General features: G+C 45.8%; 1 long non-coding RNA gene across 2 annotated transcripts in view; it reads left to right on the forward strand.

The window, feature by feature from the left end:
* LOC107133280 (uncharacterized) overlaps window positions 1-26,066 on the forward strand; it is a 136,560-nt gene that overhangs the window by 63,272 nt on the left and 47,222 nt on the right. For both annotated transcript variants that reach the window (XR_003029988.2, XR_009491006.1), the window contains exons 3-4: window positions 21,526-21,585; window positions 23,147-23,356. This is a non-coding gene — a long non-coding RNA (uncharacterized lncRNA). The remainder of the gene's footprint in view (window positions 1-21,525; window positions 21,586-23,146; window positions 23,357-26,066) is intronic.

Consider the following 26,066-nt stretch of genomic DNA (forward strand, 5'->3'; position numbering starts at 1 on the left):
CCTACAAAACAACAGTCTTGGGAAGATCACATCCAGGATGCCTTTCAGCGCTAACATTCACCAACCCCTTCCCAGGGTCTCTGTCCTTACTGCAGCTATTGCTGCCAATGGTCCTGCCCCGGGCCTCCCAGCTCCCCTTCCCCACTATGCAAATGGTGCCCTTCACGACTGGACCTACTTGAGAGTGAGCTCAGATGGGGGCCCTAGTTAGAGCAAGAAAGCAGCAGCCTTCTGAATGATAAATACCAGGCTGGCTAGGGGAGGAGGAGGGTGTCTCTCATTGACCCAGGAGATCCAGGAACCAGGGCCCCTGTCTGTGCGTGCAGACGTGTGCATGCAGACACACACACACACACACACAAGCCATTAGTGCCTGTCTGTGGAGTTCAGACAGCTTGCATAGCAGGAGGAGGCAGCTTTGTTGTTTTCCAGACACTTCTCAGAGCCACTGAAACAGCAACTGGATAAATATAGGCGGATGACGCATCACTCCGAGTGCGTGTGCCTGTGCTAACAAGTCCGGGAGCTGCAGACTGCCACGTGGCCCCCAACCTCCAGGAATCGACACTTGAGCTCCCAGAGCCAGAAAAATCTGAACGGGATGTGGCCTCATCAAAGCAGTCTGGCAGGAGGGTGAGATGAGGCCGCAGGCGGTCCTGCCCTTGGCACCTCTGAGCGTTCTCCGAGGTTGCCCTCTGCTCGGCCTTGCCTATATATAGCCCTGCTGACTGCAGTGCACACGCGAGCTTTCTGAATGAAATACCAGAAATCCTTCCAGGCTCTGTGAAAGCAGCAGCTAAGAGGCATTTGAAAGTCCCAGGAAATGAGTAGGGAAAACAGAGCAGGTGTTTTTTTCTCGTGGTGAAAGGCAAACGCTGATTTGGAAGGTTTCAAGGTAGGGGAAGTGGGCCAAACTCGGCACTGCCAATTTTTAATTACCAGCACAATTAGCAGCCTGGCTTCACAACAAGCGTGTTTTGTCAAGCTCTGTTTAAGAACCAGCGAATTGCAGCGTTAGCACCAAACAGATGAACAGCACAGTGATCATATCCTTCTCTGGAAAATCAATGCTCTGTCTACAGTCCTGGCCTTGTAGCAGCTCCTGCTACCAGCAAGTACCTGACACCCTCTTCCTGGCCCTGACTAAACTGACATAAGGGCAGAGACCATGTCTCTATAGGGCCATCTGCCCTGTGGTTGATCAATCCACAGTAAGTGAACTATTCAATATATTAAATCAATGTGATGTGCATCTACATTAACTTCTCGAGATAAAACACAGCAGGGCTTCTCTGTCCTCTTATTGGCATCCCTAGTGATGACCGTCACTTGAAATAATTTTGAACTATTTCATGTAAAGGCATACAACCCCTAGAAGTTACTAAGTAGCATCTCCTCGGGGACAGGATTTCTATGGGAGACCCAGTGTTCAGGAGTGTCCACAGGGCCTTGGAATTCTTGGCAGAACTTGTGTCTGGTTTAATCTGTCATTCAAATCAGGCCTAAGAGACCCATACAGGCCAGGAGTGCTCCTCTGTGATGTGTGAAGTCTCTGAGAAACAAGAGAGACTCAGAAATGGTATTATAGCAGAGGAACTTTTTGAGGAAAGGGAGACTGCAGACACTTCTGGACCTGAGATTGAGTCAGAGAAGGCAGAAACCACAGACTTTGATCAGTTCCCACTCTGCTTTCACTGAGCCTGCAGCCCTTTCATTCCTGGGTCAGACACTCCAGAGCAAACCTTAGGGCAGTCACGGTGGAAGGAATCTCAGATCTCTTGGGAGAGACCTTCCCAATGGTTCTGATTTCAGTTACTCTGCCTTAGGACAGGCAGTGGACTGAGTCATGTTAATTGTAGAGTCATTAAGAATATCTTGCCCCCGAATACTGCCTCACTTGATGCCTCATTCCACCATTTGCAAGAGACAGGCATTGCTTTTCTTCAAGAGTCATCTGCAGATACTGAACAAGGAAATGCCAGTCATTTCCCATCCCTTCCCAGCTGATGCCTACAAATTAGGCCAAAGGGAGGTCCTAGCAGGAAGGGGAGAAGGTATGGGCTATTTCCAGCCCTCTCTTTCTGTCTTGGGCAGCCTCTCCCATGGCGTCCATGTTTCCTTGTGGCCCCAGCTCCCACCAGGCCACTCAGCCATGGCCCTGGTATCTTCTGGACAGTCCAGGCTCTTCACCATTGGTACCTCCAGCCCTAGCTGTTACTAATCTCTGCCTCAGCATCTCCTGGCTGTTCAGCTGTTCCATCTATCTGTAGCTAGATCCCCTCTTAATTCCATTTATTGAACTAAGGGACCCAGGTTGTTTTCTTATCTCAACCCTGGCTTATTCAGTAAGCTTAATGATAATTTTTTCTCAGCAAGGCCTACAGTAGTAGGGAAGGCTTGGGAAGCTCAAGAAAGAAGGACCCAAAGGGAAAAATGATGAAGATTTCCGCCCCTCCTCCCCGCCCAGGTCTTGTCTACCCTCCAACAGGCCCCTCCAACTCCAGTGTTGTGTGGGAAGGCCGTAACCCAGCAGCCCCCTTCCAGCATCGTGACTTGTCACTCTCTGGCTTTACACCGTGGGATCTCTGCCCCTGCTGACATCTGTTTGCTGGCTCCCATGATTTGTGAGCTCCCAACTGCAGACTTTTGCACACCCATCCTCCACCCCTACAGCCGCATCACTCCTACTCACCTCGCTATCTGTGTGACTCCTCCTGCTTGGCAACCCTGCTTAAAGCCTAGAATCTAAGCACTCTGTTACGGTTGTGTGGCCTTCAGAAAGTTATAGACGCATATGAGCCCCAGTGCTCTTGCCCTCTTTTGTTTGTTTTTGCCAGAGATCTTAGAGTTTTAGTCATACGTATTTTCCTATTTGACCAACAGAATTCTAAGGTCTGTACAGCGATGCAAGCATGTCTACTATTTCTTTTTCTCCCTGCTCCCACCCCTCCCTCCAGCCCCGGCAATTATAACATCTAGCACTGCTCTAGTGTGTTCAACAAATATTGATATGCTGCCTAAACAGATTCCCTCCGCTAGGAAGATAGGCTTATATCTATTTGTCAGGACAGCATGCTTTCTGTGGTCTGAAAAACCTCAGATCTGTTCTCTGTTTGACAGACCGCCCTTGGTAGAATGTGGGCTCTGGGCATGAGGTTTACTCGATCATTATTTTTATTCCTCCCTGGGCCTTGTGTGTTCACACTACATTTGCAGCACAGTTGTTTTTTTGTTTGTTTCCCACCCCCCCAGCACAAACCTCCTGAAGGGGATTCTTGCTGATGGCATCTGTGACAGAGACAAGCTCATGCCTGCAGATATAAATTATTTATGGTGAATGGTGCCCTAATGGATTGTGTGATCAATAAAGCTTATAATAGTACAGCACTGGACAAATCACAGAAGGGCTCGAACGCATGTCTACATCATTCTGAGAATGATGGGTGAATCAGATAGCAAGAGGGGAAAAATGGTACTCATGACGTCAACCTCAGAACAGCTCTAGATGAGGAGGAAAGTACACAGTGTTTTTTCATTTAAAGAGACAAATCAGGTTTTAGTCACAGGGATCACTGCACCAAAATGCCCCCAACGGTACCCAGTTACCAAGACCAGCCTTACTGCACTGATCTAGCAAAGAGCCTCCCCGTGCTTCTAAGCTCTTCCAAAAGCTCTGCAGAGGGAAAGCTGAGTTTCTCCCTCTGTGTTGGTAGAGGACCTGCCTGCAAGTAATGAAGATATTAGTATCTGCTGCTTGGAGTGTTAATTGCTTCACTGTATTGCTTAGCTCCAGTTTCTAGGCAACATCCACTGTCTCAACAGGCCTCTGTGTGCACATGTGATCCCAAGTCTGAACTTTCTCAAAACTCTGCTCTTTCTGTCTGCTGGAAAGCTCCGCTGGGATGTCCAAGTGGAATTTCTTTCTTTTTTTGACCTTGAGGCACGTGGGATCTTAGTTCCCAAACCAGGGATTGAACCCCTGCCCACTGCAGTGGAAGCACAGCGTCTTAACCACCACACTGCCAAGGAAGCCCCCCAAAGGGGTTTCAAACTCAGCATGTCCAGAGTCAGTCGCATTAGCTCTGTCTTTCCCCATCTCCTACCTGCTACCTCATCGTCCATCACCTCCGGCCAAAATAAATCCCTGTTTTCCCTCTTTACCTACTTTCATCCTATCAGTGCACTGACATCTTGTGGTTTGCCATGCCAGAACCTCACACTCTTCCCTTTCAAGGCCCAGCTCATATATGTCTCCCTCCCTGAAGGCCTTGCTTGAGTCTGAGCCCTCGTGGTGCTGGGTTTCTCCCACAGCACTTAGCACGTTCATGCTGATGTTATGGATATTGGTACATGTGTCACCTTTCAAACTACACAATGAGTTTAGGGCATGGACCATATCTGATCATCTTTGGATGTCCCAAAGAGATTAGCCCAATACAATAGCAGACTTTCAGTTAGCATTTGCTGAAGAAATGAGTGAATGATCTACAAGCATCTGCCTAGTGGAGGTGGCATAGGCAATGCTGTTTTCTTTATCATCTCTACCCCTAAAAAGTGCCCTAGATGAGGGGCAGAAGGATTAAGAGGAATTCTAGGTGAAAAGTCCCAGAGCACTTTCAATTTGATTGAGTTCCGCTTCCCTTTCCCCGGCTGCTTGTAGGTGTTTCACGAAGACACAAGTCCAAGATGTTGGTCCCGAGCTGAATTGAGGAGCTCAGGAGATAATCCTAGAGAAGGGGGCGAGGAACCTGGGTTCTTCTGGGCTGGCTTGAGTGTGGAGAAGCTATCCCAGACATCCTCAAGACTCTGGAAAGGCTGTGAAGGAAAGAACCAGATGAGAACCCCAGTCATGGCACTGGACCATGCCGTGGCCTTTCTAGTACTTCATGGGCTCCGATAAGCAAGCAAGGTTGGTGGCAGGACCAGACAACCTGAGGCTTCACTTCTACACACTCACGCAGGCTTTGTCTCATCTTTCTGAGTCGATGGGGTCATCTGGTAGACAAGGTGTAGGGGACAAAGAAAGACAAAATTATTTTTAGATAAGATTCATACAAATGCCCTGCCAGGAGTAGGACACTCAGTAAGTGGTCATTTCTTTCTCTCCCCTCCTTCAACTGGTGCAACCCAAGATGCACTCTTGAATGTAACTCTCAAGAAAGAGACTCTTGGCATAATCTCTAAAGAAAACTTTCCTTCCAGCTCTAGGACAAGGCAGTACTGGATTTGCAGGCAGTTTCCCAGTCCTGATTTTAGTATCCACGTCACAGTGAGTTCCAACACGTGGGGTGAAACCTCTTCTTGTTACCAGGCACCGTGAGACTCAATGGCTGCAGTGAGAACTTTAATTTTGTATTTTCTCACTTGGGTGCAATTAAGTTTTCAAACATAAAACTGAGCTAATGTCATCTTTGAGCATTTCATTTACTTTTTTTTTCCTCATAAAGGAAACCGCCCTTGAATATATTTGGCTGTGTGATTGCAGAGTCAAATAAGGACATATTTAAATATTCAGCTGGGTGACTGCATCTACTTTCATTACTGGCTTCCAGCACTATAGATGGATAGGAACACCTACCCTGAGAATGTCTCTTGATATTCACTTTGGCCTCTTGTGAATGACATAAGCATTACTTAGCTGATTTATTTTCCCTTCTAATCTCATCAAATCACCTGATTACCATTGAGGATCATATCCATTCTAGAGATACCATTTAGGATGACTTTACACTATCTGGCTTATTTTTAGTGCATTTTATCTAAGGATTTTTCATATGAATATGAAAAATGGAATGAAATGAAAACCTTTAGACAGGTAACTAACCCTACACAGTCTTACATTGATTGGTTCAGTGCCCATGCCAAAAATCAAATCCATGATTCCTGATTATTCCTTCAAATCCTCTAATTCTTTAAAGGCAAGAATCTCAAAGCAGCATATCTCTTTAATACCTTTTGTCAATTAGGTTCTCCTCTCCTGTGTAGGGATTCCCTGGTAGATCTGCTGGTAAAAAAAAAAAAAAAAATCCACTACAATGCAGGAGACCCCAGTTTGATTCCTTGGTTGGGAAGATCCCCTGGAGAAAGGATAGGCTACCCACTCCAGTATCCTGGCCTGGAGAATTCCGTGGACTGTATAGTCCATGGAGCTGCAAAGAGTGGGACACGACTGAGTGACTTTCACTTCCCTTTCTCCTGTGTCACTTACCTCTAACAGTAATGACTGATGAGAACAGGACAGAAAACATGAAATAAATAAAAGGACAAAGACCCCTTAACCTTCTGTGGACACAGCGCCTTGCCTCTAGTTCTGTGGCCTGAAAAACAAAAACCCAGCCACGATCCAAACCATGACTAGAGAAATCAAAAGCGTGTCGCATGTGCTTTTGGCAGTTAGGCTTCCTTTCAGAAACGTACATTTGCAGGAAAAGAGTGATAATGTAGTTCCATGACAGGTCGGTGGTTATGGGAAAATGTGTACTTTGCCATGGGCAATTGTAACTGTAACTTCACAGCCGAGACCCAGGCTCTCATTTTATTTTCTTAGCTAGATAGAATTGAGCAAGGATCAATCCTACCAGAAAAAGACCTCTCATGACCCTGGCCTCACTCCAGTAGGAGATGATGTTGGTGACAGAGTTCTGGGAGACACTTAGCATGAATCTCTGTGGAGCCCACATCCAGTGCAACTGCCATCTCTGAGGAAAGCTGTGATGAAGAGCTTGCCTCTTGGTGGTAAATAAAAGGGGCATGTGGGCCAGTGGTTAAGACTTCGCCTTCCAACGCAGTGGGTGGTGGGTTCGATCCCTGGTCAGGGAGTTAAGATCCTACATGTCTTGCAGCAGTAAAAGAAAAAAAAGAAAGAAAGAAAGAAATAGGGCAGAAACAATATTGTAACAAATTCAATAAGGACTTAAAATGGTCCTCATTAACTAAAAAGGATTATGAGATTGTATGTAGCAACAAAGAACTGGTTAAACTGACTATGTGAAGCCATGAGTAAAGAAACATCAGAGAGCGGACACTTTCAAATTTTGTATATTTCACACACACCCCCACCGATTCTACAGAAATGAATTGAAGATAATTTTTTTTAAGCTAAAAGGGCCTAGAAAAGAGCATGCAAAAACCTACTGTTTAAGAACTTACTAGAAGTACCAAGGAAAGAACAACAGAGTTCTTTCTGCTCTAAACTCCCCCTCAGATATATTCATGCTTCTCACCTACAACTTTGAATATGCCCCCATCGTGAAGCTGGGAGAAGAGCCCAGATTTGTTCCCCATCATTTTCCATCTGCAATTTCCACTCTAGAGTGATGACTGCCTTTCTCCCTGTCCCTGGACTGTGACCTAAATTTCGCCTCTGCTTTTTTGTAAGCTTAGCTCATTGTGGCAAACGTCCCTTCCTCAGGCTCCGGTGTTTTGAGGCATGTGTAACGTAAGAAGATGGCTGCCTAATCCAGCCAGCTCCTCAAGCTTGATCCATTGATAAAAATGTCACTGCCATTAAGGAGGTGCCAGCCCTCTGTCCCGAGGTGGTGGCTCGTTCCAAAAGAAGGCTGCCTGGCCTGTAGTGTTGGAGGGCAGGAAGTGAAGACTACTTCATCTGAAAACACCAAGTTAATCCATTTCCTTAAAGCCACTTAGATGCTAAAGAGCAAAAGCAGAATTCCCACTAGCGCTGTTGACATTTTCCGCCTCAGAACGAATCCCTTTCAATCAACGAAGTGAGTGCTTTACAGGCTCTGAGTTTGGCTTGAATAGCACAAGGAAGACCAAAATACCTCCCAGGAGTGCCCTCCTGGTACAGACTGGCTTCCATCCACATGCTCAGTAGGTCTGAGGTCCTTCCCCACCCCTCTCGTCTGGAATAGCTACCCAGCTTTCTCTCCAGTGCTCTTCTGAGCTCCTGCCAACATCCAGGGATGAGACCAACATTCACTAGTGCTGCTGATTCATATCTAAGCTTTCTGATCTGGGGTCGGGTGCTGCGGAGCACCTGGAGGGGCTCTGACCGCGTGCACCTCTGCTTTCTAAAGAAACCTGTAAGGCGCAAGCGTGTGTAAAGATGCAGACTCTAGCTTTGCTAATCCGTCCTCCCATGGAGGGCAGACTGAAGGGGGACTGGGAAGAAGGAAGTGAGGTCACCCAGAAGCATCATGCCTCTCTGACATTCCAGTTCTCTCTTCTTTTTTTACACCGATGTGGAAAAGAGATTTACTTCAAGTTTTGTCCAAGGACTATGTGAACTCTTCTATCCTCTGTTTTAATACAGTCTGAAGAGATCTAGGCTGTCTGGACTTCATGAATGAAACAGTTCTGATTCTTTGCTAATGAGGTTTTAGACACTGGGAGCCTCGTGCCGTCAGATAACTTTGCTCACAAATATGGCAGAGAATCTGCAATGTGCTCACCAGACCTATTGCCTTTTTCTCCTGGGCCCACAGCTAGATGATATCCCCCAGCTCCCTTTGACTAGATGGAGCCATGTGACAGTTGTGGCCAGTGAAAGATGAGCAGAAGTGACGTCATTACCTCTGAGGCAGGCCATCAGACATCCAGCGTGACCCTGCGTGCTGTGTCTACCCCATTTGTGGGCTCAATGTTGACACTCAGGGTGAACTTGGGAACCATGCATTAAAGGCAGAGGCTGGATCCCCAGATGAGTCTGGCAAACAGTGGACCGTGAAGTGGGTGAAAATCAACTTTTTTGTGCTCAGGCATGGAGATTTTGGGGTAGTTGTTACAGGAGCTAGACTTACCTACTCTGACTAATACAGCCATCTCCTTTCACCATAGTCCCCAAACTGTGTGGCTACTGCTCTAAATTTTTAATATTAGTAATAAAGGCTCCAAATACATAGATCTTTAAAGAGGCAAATGACATTACAATTCTGAAGGGGGTGTTCAAATCCTTTAGTCTTCGAATTCATTTGTATCTGGTACTGCTCAAAGTAAGTAAATTCCAGGGTAAAGCTTTGTTATTTCTAGTTTAATCACAGATTTGAGCCATAGTCATATTTGTTGATACAGAGTCTGACCAGTATTCTGTTTGGCTTCTAACTTTAAGAAATTGCCACTGCCTGTTGAAGAGTCCTAATTCCTTAAAAGGGAAAAATGAAAAAAAGGAAAAGTGAAATGAAAGTCACTCAGTCATGTCCAGCCCTTTGCGACCGCGTGGACTGTAAATCTACCAGACTCCTCTGTCCATGGGATTCTCCAGGCATGAATACTGGAATGGGTTGCCATGCCCTCCTCCAGGGGAGGCAATTATGAACTGACTTCTTTTTTCCTTATCATGTCATTTAACTCCTGAATTTGTGTTTAGCATTACCTTTATAGGTGTAGGTGTAAGACCTATGTATGATTTGCAATACTTTATACCCCCTCCCAGTGCCTAGCAAAGCATTTTATAGTTCCCTGGATATTTTATAATAAAATTCTTCTTTGGCCACCTTTTACTTGCATCCTTTGGATCATTCCTCTATTCAGTCATTTTGTATTTTTGACCTCAAGAAAAGAATGACACAGCAGAAATTAGAGAAAAGAGGAGAAACTAATTAGCCATGGGGAGGAAGGGAGTCAGAAGAAAGTTCGTAGGGCTTAGAGGCTGGTGGGTCCCTGAGAAACATCCCTGTGCCTTCTTCCGGAGGTTGAGCCTGGTGCAGGAGTGAGGAAGAAAGACAAATGCCCTCCTAACACAGCTTGGCTGGTTCTACCTAGAGAAGGAAGGGACCTGCATTCAGATTTCCAGGGGCATGCAAACACATGCTCAGTCGTGTCTGATTCTCTGCAACCCTATAGACTGTAGCTCGCCAGGCTCCTCTGTCCATGGGGATTCTCCAGCAACAATAGTGGAGTGGGTGGCCATTTTCTCCTCCACTAAGTTCCACCAAAGCCCCCAAAAGCCCAGGAATCAATGTGATCCCAAAAGATAATGCTATTCTCATGCCCCTACATAGATTCACATGAGTGGCAAAGAAATTTGGCAAGGTTTTAGACAGCCTCTTGAAGATTTCTGAGGCCCAGACTAGGGTGACACAAACAGTTAACACCTACATGCCCAGGTGGTCCTGGAAGGAGCTGAGAGAGATCTGGGTGTGAAGAGTCCCAAGTTCAGGAACGAGGATGACTCAGCAGCCCCCTGCTGCTCCAGTAACTGCAGACCAGGTGGCGAGGTAGACACCTCGGGGGAGGCTGGCATGGACGGAGAGTGATCCGAGGACCAGATGTCCCCTCCCCATACCTGGCACAATGGAAGCCTCCAGAATGTAGATGCAACCCAGGGAGCATGTGGAGGGGAGAAGCCAAATTAATTGAAATTCAATTTCTGCAACCCCCAGAGGAATGGAGGCTTAGGAGGAAAAAAGGAAAGCAAAGAACTGCATCTCTGACACTCCTGTGGAATGAAACTGATTCCTGTTAGGTGTGATCCAAGAAACAGGAGTTTCTATTAACCTTCATGAAAAGGCTGAGGGATGTTAACTAGATATTGTGACTTCAGAACAGTGAAAAGCCCACTTTCCCTGACCTCAGTGAATTTCCACCATTGCCATTTATTCTGCCCTTGGATTTAAGATTTTCCTCTTCAAATACCCATACTATTGGGGGATGTTAACCTTGTTAATCGCTTACTCCTTAAAGGGAATTCGTTTATCCGATGTGTTTCTGACAGCAGGGTGCAAGCAAGGAATGATCTCTAGAGAAGGAGGGAGCCAGAGGATGTGGGATGGAGAGAAAGGAGGAGCATGGAGAGGGGGCAGGAGAGAATGAATGAATCAAGGGGCGAATATGTGCAAAAAATCATGAAAGTGGTATCTCTGGATATGAATTTTGCCTGAGCCATAATTTGGGGGTAGGAGCAACCATGTGGTTGGAGATGATTCTGTAATTTAAAACTGCCCTGCTTCTCATCAAGGTGGCTGCCCTTCTCAAGGTGGGGGATGGGGATTGTAGGGGGAGGAGGGGGGTAAGGTGCTTTTTGTGATTCATCGCTAAGTTCTGGGTAGGCTACAGCAGCGACATCCCTATCTAGTTACCAGACCTGATTCCCTCTGCGAGTCTCACAAAACCTTAACAAACTAATGAATTCATTCAGCCCGACAGGACATCTGCGAGGCAGGTGCCTATTCAATCAATTAAGCACTGATAAACATTATTTCAGTATAGAGATGGTGCTCGGACCAGGCAGAAAATATGATTCATGAAAGTCCCAGGGCCAGTAAAATAACAGCTTTCTGTTGAGGAGTTAAACCAGCCTTTTGTGTGATGAGGCTGCAGCAGGGCCAGAGCATATAAAACAGGTGTTGGCTGTGACATGAATCTGAAAAGTTAAGCCAGGGGAGAAACAGGTAAATAACAGCAAATGTAAGATCTAAATCCCACAGTAAGTCCAGTGGCAGGGAGAGAGTCGCTGGGCAACCATGGAAAGATACTATGAAAAAAGAAAACAATTCGGGGTGTTTGGTGGACCAGGATAGTGAATTATGAGGGCTTTTCCTCATTGTGACCTTGTGATATTGAATAGCCTCCCTTCAGACAATCAGTGTTGACATCAGCTAGGCTCTCCGATCAATAGACATCTCATAGGATGTTGAGAAACTGTGTTCTCAGAGGCAAAGGCAGCAGCCTTGGTACCTGGTCCACTGCTGCGTCACCTGCTTTACGGGGAGATTAGGATGTGGAAATGGGTCAGCATCCTTGAGCGGCCTCTCTGCAAGAGAGGCTTTTCCACTGCACTTCAGGGATGAGCGGGTCTGCGGGTTATTTTCCACTCACCCAGGCACGTGGTCATTCATTAAATCTGGAAATAAATCATGCACAGGGCCCCAGGGGAGCTGTATTTGTTTTGCATGGTTCTAATTCAGCACATCCAGCGAGAGAAGACAGCCGCTAAACCCTTACCAGTTCCAAGGAAATAAATTGTTGCTTAGTTTTCAGCCTTTCTGCCTTAAGAGATTGCCAATTGCTGGCTTAGGATTTCAAACCGGCATTTCTCAAGAAGAACAAGCTTGTTAAATCCCATTTTGGATTTGATCCTGGTGAATATCAGGGCCAGTGGGGGTTGTGAAGACATGCCCACCCCCACCGTGATGAGCCTGCCACAATCAGATACGGATTCATGCCTAGGCAGGTGGAAGTCCCCCGTTGGAGTCTGCACAGTGTGCTCAGAGCAGTGAGTCTGGCATTTCATTGTATAAGAATCACCCAGAGAACTTAGGAAAACACATGCACATATTCCTGGGATCCCAAAGATGCTGATTAAACAGGTCCATGGCAAGGACCCAGGAACCTGCATCTTTGTAAGCTCCTCAGGCGATTTCCCTGTGGGTGGACTCGTGACCCCAGTTTGAGCCAAGCCCAGCCAGCAGGCAGGACAACTTGGAGGACAGGAGAATGTCTTTTTCCATCTTGGGTATCACCTCCCCTCCCTGCTGTTCTTGCTGCCTCTCAGCCCTTGCCCTTGAGTCCCTTCCTGCTTGGCCTGATTCTGTTAACTCCATTGCCAGAGCACGCTCGGCCAGCCCAACTCTGACCACTGACTCCTGGAGAGTGAGCGTCTGTGTGACTTCAACCCCAGCTTGGTTGTGAGTGGCAGATGTCATGTTCGCGTGGGGTTGTGGTTAGCCATGGTAGTTAGAGCTTCGGTGATTTTTTAATTTTCATGGTCCAAGCCACCAAGCTTATTGTTTTTTTAACTGTACTCTTCTTTTTTGTAATTTATTATCTATTCATTCTTTTTGGCTATGCTGGGTCTTCATTGCTGTGCGTGAGCTTTTTTCTAGTTGCAGAGAGCGGGGGCTACTCTCTAGTTGTGGTGTGCTGGCTTCTCACTGAGGTGGCGTCTCGTTGCAGAGCATGGGCCCTAGGCACATGGGCTTCAGTATTCACAGCACTGGGCTCAGTAGTTGTGGCATGAAGGCTCTAGGGTGCACAGGCTTCAGTAGATGAGGCTCCTAGGCTCTAGAGCACAGGCTCAATAGTTGTAGTGCATGGGCTTCGTTGCCCTGTGGCATGTAGAACCTTCTTGGATTAGGGATTGAACCCGTGTCCCCTGCAGTGGCAGGCAGATTCCCATCCACTGTACCACCAAGGAAGTCCCCAAGGTTACCTTTTTCTAGTACTTTCCTTCTTACCTGCCAGTTAAAGGTACCAGACACAAGTTCCTACAAACTCCCACCCAGGGTAAATGTCAAGGGCAGGGATCCCCATCATTACATTATAAGCACTTTCTTCAAGAAGGAAGGAAATAGACTGCTAAAATCTCCCAATTATCGGCATTAATGAAGAAAGCCATGGCACAGATAATCCAATTATTTTTTTACTTTGAAATTAACTGCATGGTTTCTTGGGAGCAGCTATGCCTCCTAACTGTGCCTTGTTTTTGCTGGTGTATTTCCTAGGCCATATGCCAGCTGACTGCATGGTGAGGTGGGAGTATGTGGGGTGGCTGGGGGAAGTGTGTATAGAATGTGACTTCAGATTTATTAGGATCGCTATACTTTTGCACAGTATGTAAGCTCTCAAATCACGGCCCAGACCTTTGGACACAGAAAACCTTGGACAGCAAACAGTTGTAAGAACCAGAACGTGTGCCAGGAGCTACTTTTAACTGTGTCCAGAGCAGCATAAAGGGAGGTAAATGTGACAGCAGAGTTGACATGGATGACATCACCAGGCTTGACAGTCTCGCCAACATTTCAGGTCATGAGGAGTTGCATGGAATGGTTCGTATGGTCCTTGTATGGTCCTTTCTAACCTTGAAATTCCATGAACTTAGTGGTCAGATATGGTTCTAGAAATGAGAATCATTCTTGATAAAGTCTCTACTAGCCCAAGAAACACACCTTAGCCACTAAGATTTCCTGCTGTTAGAATTCGGACTCATTTCTTCCAAGTTTTTGAACAAGACTTCAGTCAGTTGGTCAGCAAATTAACACGCACCCAGATGAACTCTCCAGGGTCGAAGTTCCTTCCTGGCAATGGACTGGGTAATTAGATATTAAGCAGAGAATTGCATTCACCAAGGGGCAGGAAACTTTTAAGCACACTCTGAACCAATAATATCTTAAATTGGGGATCACTTGGTCTTCATGTTGGCAAGAAGTGCTTCCATGGCAGGAAAACTGAGAATTGTTTGATGCGTCAATGCCCCTCCCCAGTACCTTTCCTTGATATTGACATTGCTTTATTTTCCTATTCATAAATGGAGTCACTTGGAAGTTGGAAAGAGGTGGGCATTCCACGTGGGATGACCTGGCCTGGCACACGTGGAATGCGTGTCTGACACGGCCAGCCTCAGCATTACTTGGTGCTTTGGAACCTGTGGTGGTTATCACACCTGCCAGTGTGGGTTTTAGGCTCTAGTACAGGTGTCTCTATTTTTAGGTTCTTTGGATCTTTAAGGGTCTTTAGCTTCTTCCCAACTTAACCAAAGTGGTAAACTGCTGCTGCTGCTGCTAAGTCGCTTCAGTCATGTCCGACTCTGTGCAACCCCATAGACAGCAGCCCACCAGGCTCCCCTGTCCCCGGATTCTCCAGGCAAGAACACTGGAGTGGGTTGCCATTTCCTTCTCCAATGCATGAAACTGAAAAGTGAAAGTGAAGTCGCCCAGTCGTGTCTGACTCTTAGCGACCCCATGGACTGCTGCCCACCAGGCTCCTCCGTCCGTGGGATTTTCCAGGCAAGAGTACTGGAGTGGGGTGCCATTGCCTTCTCCGAAAGTGGTAGACAGTTAAGACTAAATAAGAGAAATCTAAGTTAAGAGTTGGTTTCTGGGGTTGTTGTTGTTCATTCACTAAGTCATGTACAACTCTTTGTGACTCCATGGACTGCAGCACGCCAGGCTTTTCTGTACTCCACTGTCTCCCAGAGTTCACTCAAATTCATGTCCATTGAGTTGATGATGCTATCTAACTATATCACCCTCTGCTGCCCTCTTCTCTTCTTCTCACCTGAATTTTTCTACCACCTGGAAAACTTCCTTTCTGAGAAGCACCCAGAGGCTGGCTCCATCAATCCTGTGAGCAGGGCTGTTCTCCCATTATGGTGGCCATGGATGTGCATCACTCAGATCTCCTTTTAAGGGGTCCTGCTACAGGGAGCATAGCTGATTGACAGCCTCTAGCATAATCCAGAGATGTATTGGTTTGATGAGTAAAGAAGCCTACATCGTAAAGGGGCTGTAAGCATTAGCTATCATGAACCAGCAGGAGCCATGGGAGTACCCCTGGATTAAATTTTTAACATGCTTGGTCAAGATGGTTGAACTTAAGACTGGAGGAAAAAGAGATGGTCAGCCAGTGAGAGTGCTGATTAATACCTACAGACTGGAGAAGGCATGAACAGAGGAGCAGGAGCAGAGAGTGGTCACTCCAGGAAAAAGTCATCACCATTTGCTTTATTTTCTGGACCTGAGAAGATTTTCAAGTCTGGATCCCATTGACTAGAGACAGTCAGATCCCCAGGCAGAATGACACTGCAATGCCGTGGCAAGTACACACCACAGTGATTCCCCAATTCTTTCCCAAAGAGCCCTCATACACTGGGAAAGGAAAATACCCAGACATTTTAAGGCTGTCAGGCACAGATCTGTTGATATTCATTGATACCAGGAGACCTGAAGTGTGGTCACAGTCCCTTTAAAAAAATTTTTTAACATACTTTTTTCTGTTAATTTTTAAAAATTTATTTATTTTTAATTGAAGGGTAATTGCTTTACAGTATTGTGTTGGTTTCTACCAAATATCAACATGAATCAGCTATAGGTTTACCCATGTTCCCTCGCAGCTTAACATCCCTCCCACCTCCCTCCCCATCCCACCTCTCTAAGGTTGTTACTGAGCCCTGGTTTGAGTTCCCTGAGTTACACAGCAAATCCCCATCACAGCCCCTTTTAGAGCTGGAGCTGGCTAAAGTCCTGGCTAAGCCCTGGCTGACTGTGTGTCCTCCGGGTGGTCTGTAGATCCGCCCAGTAGTCATGTCTCTTATCTCAATATGAATTGATACTTTCCATCCATGGGGCCTCAGCCAGCACCACTCTCCAGGGGTTCACAGAATGTGTGACCACTATCTCAGAATCCCTAACATAGCATCCAACAGGGACCCACTTCCCAGTGGGGGTAACCTCATGGGAGCACTTGTCGTGTCACGCAACACACCATCCAAAGTCTGCAGCCCCAGAATTCTGGAACCACCTCCTAAAAGCACAGCGGAAATAATCTGCAGATCAGATGCCGTTCTTTAGGATGGTATGTGCATTAAGTCAGAAGTCCCTCTATGACGCTGTGTCCCCTAAATTGAAAACTGTATGGGTCTGGGAATTCAGGGACAGGAGCAGTGGTGACCCCATCACATCACTCCCATTTCCTGTCCCCACAGCTCTGAGCTCTGCAAATTCAGTGTGCTCATGCCTGTGGGGCACTAGCAAGGCACATTCTGTGTGTGCTCGTTGTGTGTGGTGCTGGGATGTGTGTGAGGTTACGCATGTTTGTGTGGTAGTGCATGTGTGTGTTATGTGTGTGGACACGTGAGAAGTTTCAGCATGTGTGCTGTACATGTGCTGTGTGTGGTCAGGCGTGTGGTGTGTGGCATGTATTTTGTGTGGCATTCATGGGGCTGTGTATGTGTGCATGTAGAGTGGAGGTGTTTGGATGTGTGAATGTATGTGTGTGCTGTGTGTGGTAGATGTATTACGTATGTGTGCACATGTGTGGTGTGTGTGTGTGGTGTGTGGGTGAATTGGATGATGTATATGTGCTGTATGTGAGTATGTGTGATGTATGTGGGGTGTGGGTGTATGTGTAGTGTGTGGAAGTGTGTTTCATGTGAGTGGTGAGTACATCTGTGCATTTTGTGTGGTGTGTATTTTGTGTATATAGGTCTGTACTGTGAGTGTGATGTGTATATTTGTGTGATATGAAGTATATTGTTGTTGTTCAGCTGCTCAGTTTTGTCCAACTTTTGTAACCCCATGGATTGTAGCCTTCTAGGCTCCTCTGTCCATGGAATTTTCCAGGTAAGAACATCTTTTTCTAGGTAAAAAAATACTGGAGTGAATTGCCATTTCCTTCTCCAACGGATCTTCCTGACCCAGAGATCGAACCCACATCTGCTGCTTGGCGGGTGGATTCTTTACCACTGAGCCACCTGGGAAGCCCCAGGAAGTATATACGCTTGTGTGTATGTGTGATAAGTATTGATGCAGTGTGTATGTCTACATGTATGTAGTATGTATGGAACTGTGGGAAGGAGCACAGGTGTGTATGCTGGGGGTATGATCTGGGGCCATTTGTGTGTCTGTGTGGTATCAGTGCAGTATGCACGCCTGAGGATAGTGTGGGGTTGATGTGTGTATATGTGTGACATGTGTGGATATATGTGTGTGTTGCATAGGTTAGGCACGTGTGTGCTATGTGTAGCGTAGTGTGTACATGAGTCTGGAGCATGTGGAATATAAACATGTGTGATGTGTGGTCCACATGGCACATATAAATTTGTGTGATGTGTGTTTATGTATCTGTGGCTTGCCTATGGTAGGTATGTGTGCCATGCATGTACATGTTTGTGATATATAGAGAGGGTGCATGCATCAGATGTGTGTGGTGTGCATATGTGTACATGGGTGTGATGCATGATGTGTGTTTATATGTGGTCTGCCTGTGGCACGCACATGTGTGGGGTGTGTGCAGAGTGCCTGTGTGTGTGTGTGTACCTGTGTGGTCTTCCAGCTGAGCAGCAAGCCCTTTGGGGGACCAGCTGCTCTCACCCCCAGAGCACCTCCACTCATTGAGCTCTCAAGAGCTTCCTTGGCTGGCCAGAGTCCACTTCCCAGGTAGCATGAGGGCTGCGTGACTCGGGTGGTCGTCCTTGACAACCGCCTCCCACATACATCACCCTGCCCAGCCCTGTGCTGCGGTGGAACTAATCAGCCGTGATATTGGCAGTCACGCTCGTGTGCTCTAACCACCCACGTGCACGTGAGGGGTGCAGCAGACTCCACCCCAACTGGGCCCCCGACAGTACTGCGTACTTAACAAGCAGGCTAGGCTCATTAGAGGGAGATGTGGGCTGTAATTTCGTGTCACCTGGCCTCTTGGCCGGGGTTTGTCTTGGCAGACACCAGGTCTCATCCATTGCAAGCTGCACATGGCTTGTTAAAAGGGCAGAGTTAGAGAGGGGACGGAGTGGGGCTCACCAGCCGAATGCCACGGTTCCCACCCTCCCTCTTTTTCTTTTTCCAGCCTTTAAAATGTCTGTCTCTCTCTCTTAGTTTAGCCGTCTCCCATCCACCCACTAAAAACTATGCACCTGTAATAACTACCATTTATCAAGTACCTACTCTGTGCAGGTACAATCTTATGCCATCTCCGATCGTCATGACAACCCAGTAAGGTCAGCATTTTCAGCCCACGGTACTAAAAAGGAAATTGAGTCTGTGGGCTTAGGAGCCTGCCTGCTTGGAGGAGCAGGATTGGGAGGCCAGGCCTGTGTGGCCCTTCCCACCCACAAGGGCCAGCATTGTCTGAGTCCACCAGAAAGGGGGAGAGGGTTCTTCCCTACCTAACCTTTGTTACAAGGGAAATGCTGCGCTCTCATCTAAATGTCTCCAAAAATTTGGAAAAGCCCTAGTTTCATATTCTTTCTCTTGACATTCCCAGTCCACCAAAAATTAAAATCTAGAGACACCTACAAATGCCCCAGCTTTTCATGACTCCAGATAAGAGTGCAGTGACCAAGAGCTCCTTTCTGCCAGCCCTGTTCTCAGTCTGTGCCTTGAAGGACTGGCCCCTGGCCCATTGCTGATCCACTAGGCCAGTAAACCAGGCCCCGCAGCAAATAAGCCCACTCTCTCCGTTTACTCCGTTCAGCCACGTGGGGCCTTCAAAGACCTATTTGTGACAGGGGTGTGCTCTGCCACAGTTTTCCTCCTATCATCTAAACTGGCTCTTCTCACCTCTGGCTCCTTAAGAAAAACCTGTTCCTGATTGCAAGGATGCATCTGTTGCATGTTGGCAGGAGAAGAAATATAATGTGATGGCTATGAATGGTGCTTTAGAGTTAGACCTCAGAGATTCAAGTCCTGTTTACACCGCATATAAACTCTGAGATGTAGCTGGAACTCTGCTCCATGTTATGTGGCAGATGGGAGGGGAGTTTGGGGAAGAATGGACACATGTATTTGTATGGCTGAGTCCCTTTGCTGTCCACCCGAAACTATCACAACACTGTTAATCAGCTGCACTCCAATATAAAATAAAAAGTTAAAAAAATAAAAGCAATGGAGCAGGAGATCTGGACAGTGAAAAATAAACTTCAAATCAATGCAATATTATTTCAGCTCCCATAACTAAAACAACTCTTGTTAAGGTCCACTTATTGCTAAATTCCTATGGCCTACCTTCTTTTTTTAATTATGTATTTACTTATTTACTTTTTATTTTAAATTGATTTTTTATTGAAGTATAGTTGATGTGTATCATGCGTGCTAAGTTGCTTCAGTCTTGTCTAACTCATTCGACACTATGGACTGTAGCCCTCCAGGCTCCTCTGTCCATGGGATTCTCCAGGCAAGAATACTGTAGTGGGTCACCATGCCCTCCTCCAGGGGATCTTCCTGACCCAGGGATGGAACCCATGTCTGTATATCTCCTGCACTGGCAGGCAGAATTTTTACCACTAACGCCCATTGTTCATTTACAGTATTATGTAAGTTATAGGTATACAGTATAGCAATTCACAAATTTTAAAGGTTATACTCCATTTATAGTTCTTATAAAATATTGGCTATATTCCTCATGTTGTACAACATATCCCTGTATCTTGTTTTATACTTAAAAGAAACTCTGAGATGTGTTAATTTGCTTCAGTCCTCTAAGCCTCAGTTTCCTCATCTGTGGTGTAAGAATATAATACTCAAAGCTCTGAGCATGGTATCTGCTGCTGCTGCTGCTAAGTCATGTCAGTCATGTCCGACTCTGTGAGACCCCATAGACAGCAGCCCACCAGGCTCCCCCGTCCCTGGGATTCTCCAGGCAAGAATACTGGAGTGGGTTGCCATTTCCTTCTCCAATGCATGAAAGTGAAAAGTGAAAGTGAAGTTGCTCAGTCGAGTCCGACTCTTCGTGACCCCACGGACTGCAGCCCACCAGGCTCCTGTGTCCATGGGAGTTTCCAGGCAAGAGTACTGGAGTGGGTCGCCAGTGCCTTCTCCAGAGCATGGTATCTGGCCTCCAGGAAAAGTTCAGGATGTTCACAGTTATCATTAGAGTTTTCAGTTGGAATGAATAGGAGACTAGGTGAAATTTGCATGATTGTACTTTTACAGTAAGCCATTAATGATGCATCCATTTAGTTTTCGACTCTGAAAGAACATAGATTTGATTAATTACAACCGGAATTTAAAATATTTCCATTATTCAGAAATAACCTACAGAGAGTCCATGCTCATGCCTCCTTTCTTCCTCCCTACTTTCCCTTTTTTCTGAGAGATAAATAGCAATTTTGCTGTTGGATTCACTGGCTTGTCCTTACCCTGGTAACAAGCTAAAGCTTTAACCTTGATTAAGCAACATCAAATCTGATGCAAGTTCTCCCCACCTTCGGCCCAACCCCTGCTTCCCAGGCCCAGCCTCGCCCTGGACTCTCCACCCCTGCTTAGCATCAGAACACTGCCAAGGCTAAGCACCTCAAATTTTTTCTTTGAAACATTTGTCTGCCTACTTGAAGTTGGAGCATTTTATCTGTTCTGCAGGATGGTCCTGCCCCTCAGAAAATACTTGAGCACGTTAAGTTGTTTGAAATGCTTCTGAAATGAAGCAGGGTCCAAACCACACCCCTCCCTGTATTTCTCAGCTGAGTTGCCCTGGCATTCTCTCATGACCCCTAAATGCCTTCCACCTACCCTTCCTATGAATGCAAGGCAGGTAAAATCTCTTGGCACAACAAATTCAGAGCAATGGAAGGGGTTTTGGCACTTACTGTGACTCAAGGCAAACCTATTTCTAGATGGTAAAATATGAAAAGAGAGTGACTAGTTTAACACTGAGGAAAATTGAATGTTGATAAATGAATTGTTTTCACTCAGTCTTTCAGACTCTGTCCCTCACACCCACATCCTTAAAGGTACCTATTTCCTGTACATCATCCTTAGGTTACTCTCAATTCAAAAGGATTCACGGACAGCATTGCCTCAGTCATTCGTATTCACAAAGCTCTAGATTCGGCTAAAGTATTAAAATTGAACAATGGACTTCCAATCTGGGACCTAGACCTACTCACTGACAAAGTGACCTCCTCGTTATGGGTGAAGACATATTTGACACTAAATTTGTTGCCAATGTTAACAGTGTTCAACCTTGAGCCCATGAGTTACTGTATCCTACATGCGTTGGTACCTTACTTGGATTGAAAATGTGACAGATCAATGAGAGTCCTTTCACCCAAGGCCATGGCATTCCCTTTACATGAAGGTCATGTATTCACTCATTGGACAAAATATAAATAATCTTTCTTTCAACTTTCAGTTTTAGATCCTGACCTGTTTTATGTCAAGAAGCCACAGGGAACCCAACTCGTGTCATCAGGTTGGCTTGATTTGCTGATGATCTCCTTAAATCACATAGTGATATTGAATGCAGTTCCGAAAAGGAATGTCAGGTTCCCAGGGACGTTTGTTTAAAAAGCCTATAATGTTATAGAAAGTGCAAACCTTGACTCCATTTGCTTTCCTTTGTCATAGAAGCTTTGAGGACAGGAGAAAAATATAACTCCTGCTGGGAACACCTGTCATATCCTTCCTGGGAGAGCAGATACAGAAGAACTTGTATCATTTCGATCAGTTTAACAGCTGATTTTGTAACCAAAAGTGGGATCTGGCTGCTCTTTGCTCAAAAGCCATTAAAGAGGCCAAGTTGGTGGAAAAGAAAGCTTGCTTTATCTTGATGCCGGCTAGCCAGTGGGAGGAGGGGAAGTGGACGCCTGTCCAGAGGCTGACTCCCCACCACCCCCAACCCTGACAGTCAGTGAGCAAGAGCTTTTGTAGGCTGAGGGAAGGGGCTACGTGAAGACACAGCACGGTCAGTTCTGACAGTCATCTTGAAATTGGTCATCAGCGGTCTGACCAGCATTGCCTTGTGTACAGTAATCTTCAGTTCCAGGGTCGGTTTGTTTCCATCTCTTGAGGCCAGTTCCCAGAACTGTACAGCTTATGTCATGCCTCCAGTCTGGTCATCATATAGTTAAGTCCTTCTACCTGGTGGGGGTTTTAGTGTCTATATGGCAGCTCACAGGATATGACTCAGAATATTATCTGTGGCCCTCGAGAAGAAACCAAAGGTCCTTGACTTTTTTGGTGACTGCACTCACTATTATTGTTTGGTCTCCTTTGACTGTTTTCCTTTGTTTCTGCATTTTGTCACTTCTCTGATTAAACTTATTCCTTGGTTTTTCCCACAGACAAAAGGCAGGCAGAGGACACAGAGGGGTAAGGGCCAGAGGGTCCTGCTCTGTTTCACTTTCTCCTTGCTGTAGGATTTATTGATCTGGTCTCTAATTTCTGTAAAGCTTAGAATTTTTGACCTTGAGTAAAGTGGGTGGACTCCATTTTTATTTTTCCTGTTAAATATTTATTTTGAAGATGTTAAGAAAAGTGTGCTGGCATAGTTTTCATTCCAAGATGCCCATTCTCTAAACTTAAAAATAAAATAGACATACTCACCAGAAAAAGAAATAGACCAGTCTGCTTCCTGAACACAGGGGGATGGGGTGGGGAAGGATGGGTCGGTGGGGGAATTAGGGGGAGTGCCCAGGGCAGTCTCAAGGAGCCTGAACAGAAGCCGGCTTCTTCCACCCTCAGCCTCTTGTCTCCCAAAACACAGGTGCCCTCAAATAAGATTATCAGATAAAATCGGGATGCTCAGTTAAATATGAACTTCAGATAAACAACAAATAATTTTTTACTTGAAATGTTTCCCTAGTATTACATATTGGTTTTCCTTTGCTCAAGCTGCCCACCCTACCCCAAAAGCCTTTAAACAAATGCTCTGCAGCTGTCCTGGGCAGTCAGAGCTAAAGAGACTGATAATCTCCCAGAATCAAAAGCAGGGTGGTACCTAAATGTCACTAAACCAACCTTTCATTTTACAGATGATCAAACAGAGGTCAAAGAGAGAAAAACCATTGTCTAAGAACACATAGCTCCTGCTCTTATCTCCCAGGGCAGAGCTGTACCCTCTAAGGAGCCTGCCTTCTACCGCTTCTCCGCGAGACTGGATTCTGACTTTAAAGTTAGCATGTGGGCACGTGCATCCGCGTCTCTTTGCCTCTGTCTACTACAGCAGTAAGAACATGGCACAGGTAAGTTCCATCACCTCCCAGAGAAGGGAAAAAGGACTGACCGACCGCCTTCTTGGGTAAGGAATGGTGGGGGGGATGAGCAGAGGTAGGGGAGACAAATTACAGAGAACAAAGCACAGATTAGCATCTTAATAAATTATCCTGCCACCTTAGACTCACTGGAGCTAGGCTTTCTCAAAGTGGGGGCGCATTCACGGAGTAACTTGTGATTACTGTGGTCGGTTACAGAACCTTCCCCTGGAGACCTTTCCAAATCAGACGGAAAACCATTTGTCTTTGTTAGCCAAGTTGCAGCCCTGCCTAGAGACCCACAGGAGGATGAATCTAAATGACTTCCCCAGAACTCTTCTGACCTTGGAATCTATGAAAATTTAAACAACTAATATTATAATGTTCAAATCTAAGACTAGAATAAATGCAAAAGTAGCTTGGTATTATTACAGAGCTTCAATGTTGCTCAAGGCTTTATGGAATCAAGGAAAATCCCTCTAAAAGGCCATGGGAACGCCCGGGTCGCTTTCTTGAAGCTTTACGAGGAAAGTGTAGCATTGGTTGATGATGATTAAGGATGCTATTTATATGCATATAGAACACTCAATTTCCTTACCATTTGCAAGGGATACATTCTAGAGACTGCCTGAAACAGGAAAATGCATTGTTCAGCATTAAACTGAGATAACCAAGGTCAGAGACCAAGATACCCAGACTCCCAATTTCCAAGACTCTCCAGTGACTCAAGGGGCTTCATTTCCAACTCTTCCAGTTCCCATAGCTTCTGCTTTGCCTATGTAAGCTGATGAGGGGGGCAGGGAGAGTGTTCAAAGGAAGCTCCCCAGATTCCTTGTGCCTTTATTATTTAGTCGCTAAGTCCTGTCTCTTTTTTGATCCCATGGACTATAGCCCCACCAGGCTCCTCTGTCCATGGGATTACCCAAGGCAAGAATACTGGAGTGGGGTGCCATTTCCTACTCCAGGGGATCGTCTTGATCCAGGGATTGAACCCTCATCTCCTTCAGAGGCATATGGATTCTCTACCACTGTGCTACCTAGGAAGCCCCTCTGTGTCTAAAATAGTCCTATACTGGAGATACAGAGAGGCCACCTGCTCCCCAGCCCTGAATGGACTGGATAAAGGACCTGCAAGGTGGAGTCAAGTTCTCTGACTCAAGTGACAAAGACTGGGGCTAAAAAGCAGGAAATATAACACTGCCTTTGGAAGCTTCCCACATAACCCAATTCACCCAAAATTTAAGCCATGAATATTATAGTTGGAATTGTTTCACACATTTCGGGGCTGGGAAAGGCTTTGAAGCCTACATAGGCTCAGCTGTTCATTGAACCAGTGAAGAGAGACGGACTTACGACCAAAAATATTTTTTCAGCCTTTGTTGTTAGGGGAGAATCCTTCTTCCCAGCACCCACGGAAACAGACTCCTTAGCATGAAACCTGTGCCATCCTCCTACTCGTTACTCCAGGGAAGAAAGAGTGACTTAATATGCTGGGGAGTTTTGGAAGACAAGGGCTTTCCTGGTGGCTCAGACAGTAAAGAATCTGCCAGCAATGCCAGAGACCCAGCTTTGATCCCTGGGTCAGGAAGATCCCCTAGAGAAGGGAATGGCAACCCACTCCAGTTTTCTTGCCTGGAGAATCCCATGGACAGAGGAGTCTGGCGGGCTACAGTCCACGGGGTTGTAAAGAGTCAGACACGACTGAGCTACTAACACCTGGTTTGGAAGAAGAGATTGTTCCCCTGGCCTCTTCCTCCTCTGTCTTTCCTGGGAATGAGTTGTCCACGAGAAGCCTTTTCTGCTTGCCTCTCTCAGGGAAGGTGCTCACCTGGTAGGGAGGGGACAAGATGGTCTGCTCAGGTACAAGGCTGTAGAAAAAGTCTGATTAAATCTGCCGTTCAGCATTTGGAAGACCACTTGTCTTCCAAAACATATATGTCACATTCTTTTTTTTTAATTGAAGTAGAGTTGATTCACATTGCTGTGCTAGGTGCTAGTTTGAGGCACAGTAAATTAATTATATATATGTATTTTTTTTTTCAGATTCTTTTCCATTGTAGGTTATTATAAGATATTGAATGTAGTTCCCTGTGCTATTCAGTAGGACCTTTTTGTTTACCTACTTTATATGTAGTAGTGTGTATCTGTTAATCCCAAACTCCTAATTCATCCTTCCCTCCCCTTCCAGTTCCCCTTTGGTAATGATGATTTTTTTTTATGTCTATGAGTCTGTTTCTGTTTTGTAAATAAGTTCATTTGTATCATTTTTTTAGGTTTCAGATATAAGTGATATCATATGGTATCCTATGTCATATGATAGCATTTGACTTTGTCTGACTCACTTCACTTAGTGTGATCATCTCTAGGCCCATCCATGCTGCTGCAAATGGCATTATTTCGTTTTTTATGGCTGAGTAATATTCTATCATGTGTGTGTGTGTGTGTGTGTGTGTGTGTGTATCTCACATCTTCTTTATCCTTTCATCTGTTGATGGACATTGAGGTTTCTTCCATACCTTGACTATTGTAAATAGTTATGCCACACTCTTGAATACCAACTTTTATAGTAATATAGATTAAAAAAAATTAGCCTCCATCTACCTTAGTCTTTTGCCTTATTTTTCAATTTGTTCTGAATTCCAGCAGAGGTGCTGGGACCCCTCAAACCCCACATTCACACCAGGGGCTCTCAAACATTCTC

This window comes from Bos taurus, chromosome 17 (assembly GCF_002263795.3).
Source record: "Bos taurus isolate L1 Dominette 01449 registration number 42190680 breed Hereford chromosome 17, ARS-UCD2.0, whole genome shotgun sequence".
NCBI classification, from domain to species: Eukaryota; Metazoa; Chordata; class Mammalia; order Artiodactyla; family Bovidae; genus Bos; species Bos taurus.